Source organism: Chenopodium album, chromosome 1, assembly GCF_948465745.1.
Source record: "Chenopodium album chromosome 1, dcCheAlbu1.1, whole genome shotgun sequence".
NCBI lineage: Eukaryota > Viridiplantae > Streptophyta > Magnoliopsida > Caryophyllales > Amaranthaceae > Chenopodium > Chenopodium album.
The window spans coordinates 76,160,706-76,172,623 of record NC_137834.1 but is presented as its reverse complement, the minus strand read 5'-3'; the positions used below and the strand labels follow the sequence as shown (position 1 = coordinate 76,172,623).

General features: G+C 32.1%; 1 long non-coding RNA gene across 1 annotated transcript; it reads right to left on the bottom strand.

Moving 5' to 3' along the window:
• Positions 1–296: 296 nt before the first annotated feature.
• Positions 297–10,981, bottom strand: LOC145603618 (uncharacterized). Its single transcript, XR_014104887.1, has 3 exons — positions 10,686–10,981; positions 1,866–2,307; positions 297–1,746 (listed from the first exon to the last, which is right to left on the bottom strand). It is a non-coding gene; the product is annotated as an uncharacterized LOC145603618 (long non-coding RNA).
• Positions 10,982–11,918: the final 937 nt, after the last annotated feature.

The window sequence follows — 11,918 nt, the reverse complement described above, 5'->3', positions numbered from 1 at the left end:
AAAAGGGGTACCTTTATTATCGGAAATATAACTAGTATCGGATAATTAGTAACAGAAATTCCGATACAAAAGAGTTAGATCTTTAGTATCAACTTGGTTTCCGATACTAAAGAATCACTATAGTATCTGTAATTACAATTACAATAGTCTTTCCTAGCTTCAAAAGTTCCCTTTAGTAATTTCCGATACTAAAGATAGGCTTCAACATAACAAAAGTGCTCTAGTATTGGAACGTTCAAATATTAGACACTCTTTAGCATCAATGTCTTTGTATTAACTAAAGAACCCTGTCCAACTAATTTATATATGATTCAAAATTAAATACATAATTAAAATACTTGTACAAAAGAATTTATATTAAATTTCTATTCATATTGTCTCACAATATAGTTAATAGTACAAAAATCTAATGTATGCCTGCTTATAATACAAAGTGCACTTCACATCTTTTTAAACAAAAATGGACTATGCATTATCACCACTTTCACCAGGCCACCTCTATTTAAAATATACAGTTGTCTCAGTTCAAACTGGCATCAAGAATCTTCAAGCTTGGACAATCAAGACCATTACAAAGTTTAATCTATTCATAGATAAAAGAAAAGGCATTGCTTGTAAGAGCACCCAATAACATACTTCATAATTAACATACATAGATCATGCAGTGAAAGCATAAAGTAATACCCATACATTTTCTCACTCGATAATGGTTGTCCAAAGGTGAGCAAAATGAATCTACTAATTTAACTAAATTGTTCACACCTTTTCTATATTTTATAATTCATAAGCTGCAAAGTTGATACCAATTGAAACCCACACCTTTCATTTCTACACAACCATACCTCACTCAAGATAAGATTAGTAGATTTCCAAGTTCACTAGAACAATAAAACCCCTTCCACAACATCACTAAGAGTAAGCACAAACCCAATCTAAAGGAAACAAAATGAACAAATCCAATCACATGCAAAGTTGTACAACTAATGTACTAGTCAATTACAGAACATAAAGCTTTACACAACCCAGCCACACATGCTTTCTTTGAAGCATTTTATTAAGTAAATAAGGATTCACAAGTACAGAAACCAAATTATACATGTTATCAAATAAACAGAGCATAAGGTTCAAGATTGACTAGCTCTCAAAGCCAAAATGTAATGATGAACGATTAAATTCCTTATGACATGTAACAAATGATGAGTGAATCAAACACAAGAACTACCCAAATACCATCAAGGGTCATTTAATTAACTTATCTTGTATCCTTTTAAAAGTGATTTAGAGCTAGGTTACACTTCACAAAGAGGTCAAACAATAACAAACGCGCAAATCTCAAACCATGTTTACCATTTAACAACACATATAAGCTATCTAAGTACATTACAAGAAAGTAATTCAAAGGCATAACAACAATATCACAATCGAAAGTCTCTAAACTCGTAACTTCAACCCAGTACCCAATTATATTTTCTCCAAACAAAAAAAAACACAATTAAATGAATACTTTAAGTTATATCAAACAAAATACATTAAATAAGATGGATAAGCAATGTAGTATACCTTAATACCAAGTCTTAACCAACATAAATTAATTAACAGGGGTCATATCATATATCTTCATATGTAAGGTTGTTCCACTTGTTGTTCGTTCTTCTCTTCTTGATTGAGCACTTTCCTCCCGCTCTACCTCCTTAAAGTAAACCCATTTAATCCCCTCCCCTATTTTCTTCAATAATAATCAAACAACTGCACCAAAATTTCCATAAAAAACAGATACATGAAATAAGGAGATAACTAAGTAACAAAACATTGAAGTTTGAAGCAAACCAATAGATAATAGAAATTATTAATTAAGTCTAACACACCTTTAACTTTTAGAATGAACATAGAATTTGACTTAGCACTGGCCCCAAACTATACTTAGCAAAAACTACACGTCTTTTTCATAGATTCAATCAACCTGCAGCAAATTTGAAGCTTAAAACAGCAAAAACAACAAGTATTTACATTTCTAGCAATAACAAGTAATTTACCACCACCGAAAACCCATAACCCACCGGAAACAACCACCAAAACCACGAAAACCCCAATCGGACCACCACCACCACGAATTGAATTAATCCCCCACCACCACAAAACTCGACACCACCTAGACCACCCACGAAACCCACAAATTGAATTAATCCCAATTAAGCCACCACCACGAAATCACCCACGCCACTCCCACGAAACCAAACCCACAACTACCCATGAAATCAGATCCACCCACCACGAAGACCCGGCCCATCCCCACGAAACTCACGCCACCTCCCACCAGTGGAGGATCTAGGAATCCTAACTAGGGGTAGCACTAGACAATTAAAAAAATATAAAATTGGTGTAACGCAACGTAATATAATCAGTCAAACAAATGCGTGCGTTGTGTAGTCGTATTATTCAGCCGGTCTCTTGTATGGCTGGCCACACCATGTGGCCAGCTGCCATATAAAAAATAACGGGATTCACTTCCCAAAAATAACGGAATTCAGTTGCCAAAATTAAGACTAATGCTGACATAATAAAAAGCCCACATTTACACAAATCCCTAAACAAAAGCCGCCATTTACATCTAAAAATTTACATATCTTTACAAAAATTTACACAAATTTTAACATTTTCTTCCAGACCTGCAAACTTGAAGCTTCCATCATCTTCTTCCAGACCTTCAAATTTGAAGCTTCCATGGCAGAATCATCAGAATATTTTCAACCTGAAGAATCAAAAAATTTTCAACCTATGTTAGAAATTTTTCCAGATTCACAAGAAAGTATGGAGATCGAAGAAATAGGTGATTCATTAATGAATCTGGGTATAGATAACAGAAACAACAATGAATTACCAGGTAACAATCATCTAATTAACAAGTAATCATCTATTTCATACAAGTAACCCTTATTAAGTATAAAAGTAATCCCTATTTTTCTGTTAAATTAACCACTAGAAAATCAGGTACAACAGAAAAACAGCTATCACACAGAATAATATTTAGGTAACCCCTATTACACATGCAGGTAACCTCTCTTACGTATAAAAGTAACACATGTAACCCCTATTGTCAAAACAAGTACCCACATAAAAAGTACCCCCTACTGTAGTTTAAAACAAGTAACACCCAGTATTCTATTCAAGTAACACCCAGTAACCATTACAATACTATGCAAGTAACTCCAATTTAAAACAAGTAACACAGTACATTTTTAAGTAACACCCAATATACTATTCAAGTAATACAGGTAACCCCTACAATACTATGTAAGTAACCCCAATTTAAAAAAGTAATACCTAGTATTCTATTCAAGTAACACTTAGTATACTATTCAAGTAATATTGGTAACCCCTACAATAGTATGCAAGTATCCCCAATTTAAAACAAGTAACCCCCAGTATTCTATTCAAGTAACACCCAGTATACTATTGAAGTAACACCCAGTAACCCCTACTATACTATGCAAGTAACTCCAATATAAAACAAGTAACACAGTATATTTTTCAAGTAACACCCAGTATACTATTCAAGTAATACAAGTAACCCCTACTATACTATGTAAGTAACCCCCTTTTAAACAAGTAATACCCACTATTCTATTCAAGTAACACACAATAACCCCTACTATACTATGCAAGTAACACCCACTATTCTATTCAAGTAACACCCAATACTCTGTTCACGTAACACCCAGTAACCCCTACTGTACTATGCAATTATCCCCAATTTAAAACAAGTAACCCCCAGTATTCTATTCAAGTAACACCCAGTATACTATTGAAGTAACACCCAGTAACCCCTACTATACTATGCAAGTAACTCCAATATAAAACAAGTAATACAATATATTTTTCAAGTAACACCTAGTATACTATTCAAGTAATAAAAGTAACCCCTACTATACTATGTAAGTAACCCCATTTTAAACAAGTAATACCCACTATTCTATTCAAGTAACACACAATAACCCCTACTATACTATGCAAGTAACTTCTACTATACACCCAGTAATTTATTAAGTAACACCTACAATATAAAACAAGTAACTCCTACAATATAAAGCAAGTAAAAACTAAAATATACAGCAAGTAACCCCTATAGCACTAAACAGGTAACCCATTCTATGAAAATTCAGTAACCAAACATATAATCAAACTTATTAATAGGTACCCTACATTATAACAACAAGTAACTCAAATAAACAACAAGAAGTAAACCTCACTGATTTGATTATTTTTTCTTACAAAATCAAGTAAACACAGTAACCCCTATTTTTCTGTTAAATTATAAAATTCAGAAAAAAAAACACCAAAACTTCCCTGTTTCACAGAATTCAAAATAATTATTTAATAAGAAAAATTCAAAAAAAATCTATATATTCACTTATAGATCCCTAAAACTTACATCATATCAACACCTTCATAGTTGTCACCAAAGCAATAATCAGCAACTTGAAGCCTTAAACTCTTCATCCTCTTAGCTTTTGGATTATAAACTCTCAAAAACCTTGATATTAACTGTAAAGAATAACCTCCAGCAGCACCACAATCAATATCACATATTAAATGATCTTCAGAACTAGTACTACATTCATTATCTTTAGAAGACTCCTCACCATCACTTAAACAATCAGAATGCAGAACTTTCAACTTTGAAAAAGACAGAAGCATTTCCTTTGTTCCTTTCTTTTCTGTTTTCCCAACATCCTGCTTCTTAGAAGAAACCATCCCTACTTGTTCTTTCTCAGAAGCAGACTTCTCAGAAACATCAGCAAGAGGAGCATGAACAGAGGGTACGCCAGCAGCAACAATCTCTGGTTGCTTCTCTGAACAACCTTCAGCATTAGGCTCAACAAGTTTCAATATATCATTCACAACTAAATTGGGATCAGCACCCAAACTCATATCAATATCTGGAACTGGTTGAGCACTAATTTCAGTAAAAATGTCCTTGTTCTGACCCAGTATTGGCGATATAGGCATCTCCAGATCAGGATTAGTATAAGAAAACAGAGCAAAAGAAGGCAATTCATCTTCTAACTTCTTCATTGCAATAGCATGATTTGTAATCTTGTCAATTTGATCCCAAAACGACGAGTCATTAAAGATTGAATCCAACTGACTTAAAACAGGAGACCTTTCTTTTTCTGGAAGCTTTGAATCAATTTGAACAGCTTCAGATTGTAGCCTTACAGACTAAATATGTTGTTCAAATTGGTGAGAAAATATCTTTAAATCTCTTTTGATCAGCATGTACTTCTCTTCAACATCCTAAAATCATTTAAAGTAAAAGAATTTAATCAACATATATACCAGCAATGAACCCCTATATATATCATCAATTAATCACAGTATATATAATCAAGTAACACCGATACATGTCATCAAGTAACCTCAATACATACCAACAAGTATCCCATGAATGTCTCATCAATTAACCCCCATATATCAAACCAAGTAACACCTATAGAAGTCATCAAGTAACCCAAATATAAGACAGCAAGTAACCCATAAATGTTTCATCAATTAACCCCCATATATAATGACAATTAACAACTATACATGTCTTCAAGTAATCCTATATAAGAATCAAGTAACCCCTAAAACACCATCAAGTAACCATAAATATATACCAGCAAGTAACATCTATACATGTCATAAATAACCCCTAAATATAACAGTAAGTAACCCATAAATAATTCATCAAGTAATCCCCATGTATAAATGCACATATATAATTTCAAGTAACACCTATAAAAGAAAGTAACCACAGTTTATAAAAGCAAGTAACCCCTATATATGGCATCAAGTAACAACAAATATAATCAACAAGTAACCCCTATATATGGCATCAAGTAACCCCTAACACACCATCAGGTAACCCTTATAGTACAAATATAACAGTAAGTAACCCATAAATAATTCATCAAGTAATCCCCATGTATAAATGCACATATATAATTTCAAGTAACACCTATAAAAGAAAGTAACCACAGTTTATAAAATCAAGTAACCCCTATATATGGCATCAAGTAACAACAAATATAATCAACAAGTAACCCCTATATATGGCATCAAGTAACAACAAATATAATCAACAAGTAACCCCTATATATGGCATCAAGTAACAACAAATATAATCAACAAGTAACCCCTATATATGGCATCAAGTAACAACAAATATAATCAACAAGTAACCCCTATATATGGCATCAAGTAACCCCTAACCCACCATCAGGTAACCCTTATAGTACAAATTACAGCTATATATATACATATATATCATAAAAGGAACGAAAAAACATAAAAAATATGCTAAAATGATAACAAACTAAAGTATTTTGTTTGTAAAAGAAAAATTGATAAATGATAATGATTAAAAAAGAGTACTCACATTCTTTGCTAGCATATGAATTTCTTCATTTGATTCAATTCCAGCAGGCAAATTGAATGTGACAACCCGAGGAAAATCATTGACAGACTTGTCTTCAACAGCAGATTTCTTATTTTCCAACAATTTCATCTCTTCTATCTTTTCCTCTGTCTTTTTACCTTCAATAGCTAATACCTTTGAATTTTTATTGGATATCTTCGTTACAGGATAAGTAACTTTATCAAGATCTGCCATACCATAGACTTTATCTTCATCAGCCAATCGACTCCTAAAATCCTTATCACTCCAATGCTGAATTAAGGGCAAAGTAGAAGGTAAAACATTACCCCGAAATCGCAGTCTATGGAAATAGCATATTTGCAACAGCAACAAACAGCCAGGAACATATTTTTGATTTGCAGAATAGCTTGACAATTTTTCAGCCAAGTCATCCAAGACATATTGGCACCAATTGTACTCTCGAAATAGATGAACATTTTCCAAAGCCAAGACCAACTTGAAATCAGCTTTTCTATTTGACGTTGGAGCAAGCAAAGTTATCATAGAATACATTACAAAGCACTTCTTGAACTCATCATTCCCCATTCGCATTCTTTCTTGACTTGTCATAACTTCAACCAATTGAGGAACCGTTACTTCATGCTTTGCACCCCCATATAAATCCTTCCAGGTGTTCTTCAACTCACTGTCTGCATGAGCACTAGAAATAGGAACATGTAGAGGACCAATTGGAATTTGAAAAACATCATGAACATCATTTGCAGTTAACTGAAACTTCTTTCCCGTCGGCATAACAAACATGCGACTGCTGGGAACAAAACAGCCACACAACCACCTAATCATCTCCTTTGGGAACTCATTTAATTGTATCAAACTCAAGCTGCCAAAGCCAATATCTTCTATAGCTTTTAATTGTTCCTTAGTTAAACGTTTCATCAACTGAACAATACCCGAAGGTCTACATCGAAGAACAACTTCATCCCTATTAAAACAGAAAGTTATAATAAATTAGAAAAGATATTAAAAGAATATAGTGTAAAAATAACAAATAAAAACAAAGGGAACAAGAGATATTTACCCCTCATCCACATTCAAAACTTCAACAACTTCAGCAACAGCTTTAGAAGATCTAAGCAATCTTCCTCTTCTAATAGCTGGTTTAACATCCTCCAAATCATCATCATCTTCTTGAATGATCATCTTCCTCTTCTTTTTCAATGGCTTCACATCCTCCTCCTCCTCTTCAGTTTGAAGAACATTACCACCCTTATTACATAATTCAACTTCAATTAATTTTCCCTCTGGCCGAACAGAGGAAACAGGATCTTCACCATCATCAGCAGCAACATTCATGTCACTCTGCCTCCCAACAAATTCTTTATCATTATCATTTATACTATTTTCATCATTATTTTCAAGCTGTTCCAGAACATTTTTATTTGATGCTATATGTTCTGCCTTTGATTCTCCAATTTCTGACTGGGATACGTTTTCTACAGAAACAATAGCCCCTGAACCATCAAGTACATATCTTATTGCTTCTTTAGGAGCCACTTCTTCCTTTTGTAACTGATTTGCATTACCTTTTGTCAATGAAAAAAAAAATATAAATATAATAGACATACAAACAAACAAACTGATAAAAACAGATAATGAAACAATATAATAATCATACAATTAACTCACTCATACATTATATAGTAAGATAATAAATAGTCGCTGAAGCAACATCATGTAATAAACAAGCAACTTCTAATATAAAAGAACTACATTCAACATAATGAACAATATAAAACAACTACACAATACATAGTCAACCAAATAACTACTACAATATAAAACAAATACATGCTACATAATGAAGTAGTAAAAAAATCCTATGGAATCAATAAACTAACTCCTATAATATAAAAGAAGTAACTCTACATAATCAATCAAGTAACTCCTACTTAATATATTAAGTAACTCCTACAAATATAGAGCAAGTAAATCCTACATAATGAATCAAGTAACACCTACATAATGAATCAAGTATAGTAAATCCTAAAATATAAAACAAGTGACTTGTACATTATCAATAATGTAACTCGTACATAATGAATCAAGTAACTCCTACTTAATTTATTAAGTAACACCTACAATATACACCAAGTAACACCTACAGAATGAATAAAGTAACACCTACAATATATAGCAAGTAACACCTACAATATACATCAAGTAACACCTACATAGTGAATCAAGTAACACCTACTCAATTAATAAGTAAATCCTACATAATGAATCTAGTATAGTAGATCCTACAATTATTATCAATGAAGTAACTCCTACATAATGAATAAAGTAACTCAGAGTTAACTAATCAAATAAGAACTCTAAAATCAAACATAAAAATGAGAGCAATTACACATGCAAATGATAATCGATTCATAAGAAATTAAAATAACACAAAATTCATGAAAATTCATCAAAATAAAACATGAACAAAAAATAAAATCGAGAACAATTACACATGCAAATGAAAAATACATATAATCGATTCATAAGAAAAGCAAAATGACACAAAAGTCATGAAAATTCATCAAAAAAGACAAAATTAAACAGCAACATGAATCGAGAACAAAATTAAGCAGAATAAGAACAGAGAAATGAAAATGAAAAGCAATAAGACATAAAAATGAAAAATAGTTCAATAAATTAAAAACAAAAACAAAATAAGACAAATAATACATCAACATGAACAATAAATATAATCGAGAACAAAGCTCATCAATATAAGAACATAAAATGAAAATCTAGGGTTTCAACAAACAATTAATCATAATTTAAGTTCAAAAAAGCAAAAGAACAGCATAATTTAGGTCTAAAGTGATTAAAAACGTTAAAAATTCAAAATCTAGGGTTTAGAAACTACCTGAAGCAACAATTGAATTGGTAGAAGTCGATCCTTCAGTACGAGAACCACATTTTATCTTCAACACCACCATTTTAAGCAGCGAACAAACGAAATTGAACGAGAATGTGAAAAAATGAAGAAATTCACAGAGAAATTTGAAGAACAGAGAGAATTAGAGTAACAGAATTTGGAGGAGAGAGAAAATGGAAGAACAATTTGAGGAGAGAGAAAATCAAAACAGAGAAATGAGAAAACTTTGGGCAAGAAGAAGGTTTTGATGTAATAAAAAAAAAAAAGAAAGGCGCGTGTTTTTTTTTTTTTTTTTAAATTAAAATAACGGAACCGTTTGGTGTAACGGAGCCCGTTATACGGAACGGACTGAGCTAGCGAGTTGGGCTTATATGATGGCTGGCCACATGGTGTGGCCAGCCACATATAAGAATTAGTATTATAATTAACAATCAAATTCAACCATTTATCTTGACAAGTTTTTTTTTATTTTTTTCCAAACAATTTAAATTCTAGATATTGATTATACTATGATAAATTGTTCACCTATTTATTATTTTATTTTGTAAGTCAAAGTTGCATATGAATATTTACAGAAAACTTTGTTATAAATTTACCTTGTGCACCTATGCTAATGTAAATTTTAACTGACAATATCTTTAATAATAAAAATTATAACAATTGAATATTAATAAATTTTTCGTTGAGACGATTCCAACAAATATCCACATGACTATATATATTCTAATGTATAAATCACAAACATTAGTAAGAGTGAATTAGATTATTTGTGTTAAAAGTCAAAACATTTCATTTACTTAAACATAGATGAAGTATGTTTTTATATTAATTTTAGGGTAAATTTTCATACTAATATAAACAAGATATAATAATGGCCAAATAAATATTATATAATGAAATTGAGAAGAATGTCGTCAAATTTTCATACTAATATAAACAAGATATAATAATGGCCAAATATAATGCAATAAATATTATATAATGAAATTAATATAAGGATTGTTTATAAAAGGTGTAAAAATTAAAAGGAAAAAAAATATATCTAGCTTATCCTTGTGTTGATGAAAGTAGAGGAAAGTGGAAATTCATTTGGGTTAAAGAAGGGAAAAAAAAAAAAACTGCTAATAGGTCTCGAACCCTTGACCTTGAAAACAAATATGACTCTCCTTACAACCCTCTACCACTGAAGCAATGCCGAAGATAGTTAACATAAGTACAGATTGTAATCTTTATATAATTTTAATGAGCGCTTTTTTCATAAAAACAATTTTTTTTTTTTTTTTTTTTTTTGGGAGGGGGTAGCACGTGCCCCCCCAGGCGTCAACGTGGATCCGCCACTGCCTCCCACAAACTAGATCTGAAACCCCTAAAACCACCCCACGAACCAGAAGAACCCAAATCCACGAACCTAAACCCACTAACCAGACGAACCCAAACAGCCCACGAACCAGACGAACCCTAACCCATGAACCAGACGAACCCAAACCCAAATCGCATGAGGAGAGAGAAGGGAGAAAATAAACCAAAATGTAGGGTTAGGGTTTAAATTCTGGAGAATTCAATTATAAATACGAAATGTTTTAAATTTCCCTTAAAATTTTTATGTACCACCCGCGCTAAGTTTGTAAAATTTTCATTAAATGTACAAATGGGCTTTAGTATCGAAATAATTTGTAACTATAGGTGTCTATTTGTAACCGAGTTAATTTTGATAGTAAAAAAATCAATTAGTGTCGGAATATTTCTGATACTATTATGTCATTAGTATCAGATAAAAAAATTTCCGACACTATAGTAAAGTCTAATATTAAGATTGAGTTAAAGCCCAAGAAATAGTGTCAGAAAAAAATTATCCGATACTAATAAACCTTTTAGTATCGAAAATATTTACCGATACTAAATTTTCTGATACTAAAGAATATTTTTCTAGTAGTGATAACATAACCAAAAAATTGCAGTTCATACCTTTACCCATCCGTCGAACACCGACTTATCTACTTGTAGAATCTTCTTCTCAGCATCCCCATCCAAATCCTAAGGCGGAGAACATTTCTGCCAATTCACTATATTTCTACGACCAATGCTTGATCCTTGACTCATTGTGGGGAACCGCTCTCAAGCCGCAATTAGGAAGTACACCATTAATCATCTCTTCCAACTTATTCATGTAACCATTCTTAAACCCATTTTCACACTTCCACTTCGGATCGCAACTCAACTCATGCAAATATCTTATTAGAATCGCATCTTCTTCATACGTCCAATACCTTTTATTTTTACCTCTGCCTCGGTTGCTTGCCTCACCCTTAGCTTGACTAGCCTCCATATGAAAAATTGCCGATTAAAAAGCATATTAGAACTGAACATAACAAATTACAAGGCTGATTATAATAGTACATATCATACGTAATAGATTATACAGCATATTAGAAAAAACTGAACATAACATATTATAAGGCACATCATACTTTTTGTTTTATTGACCAGGTCTACCTCTCTCCCTCCAATCGTTAAACATATCTTGGGCTAATGTGTTGCTAAAATTGGTCCAATGATATGAAGTAGCAACACTTG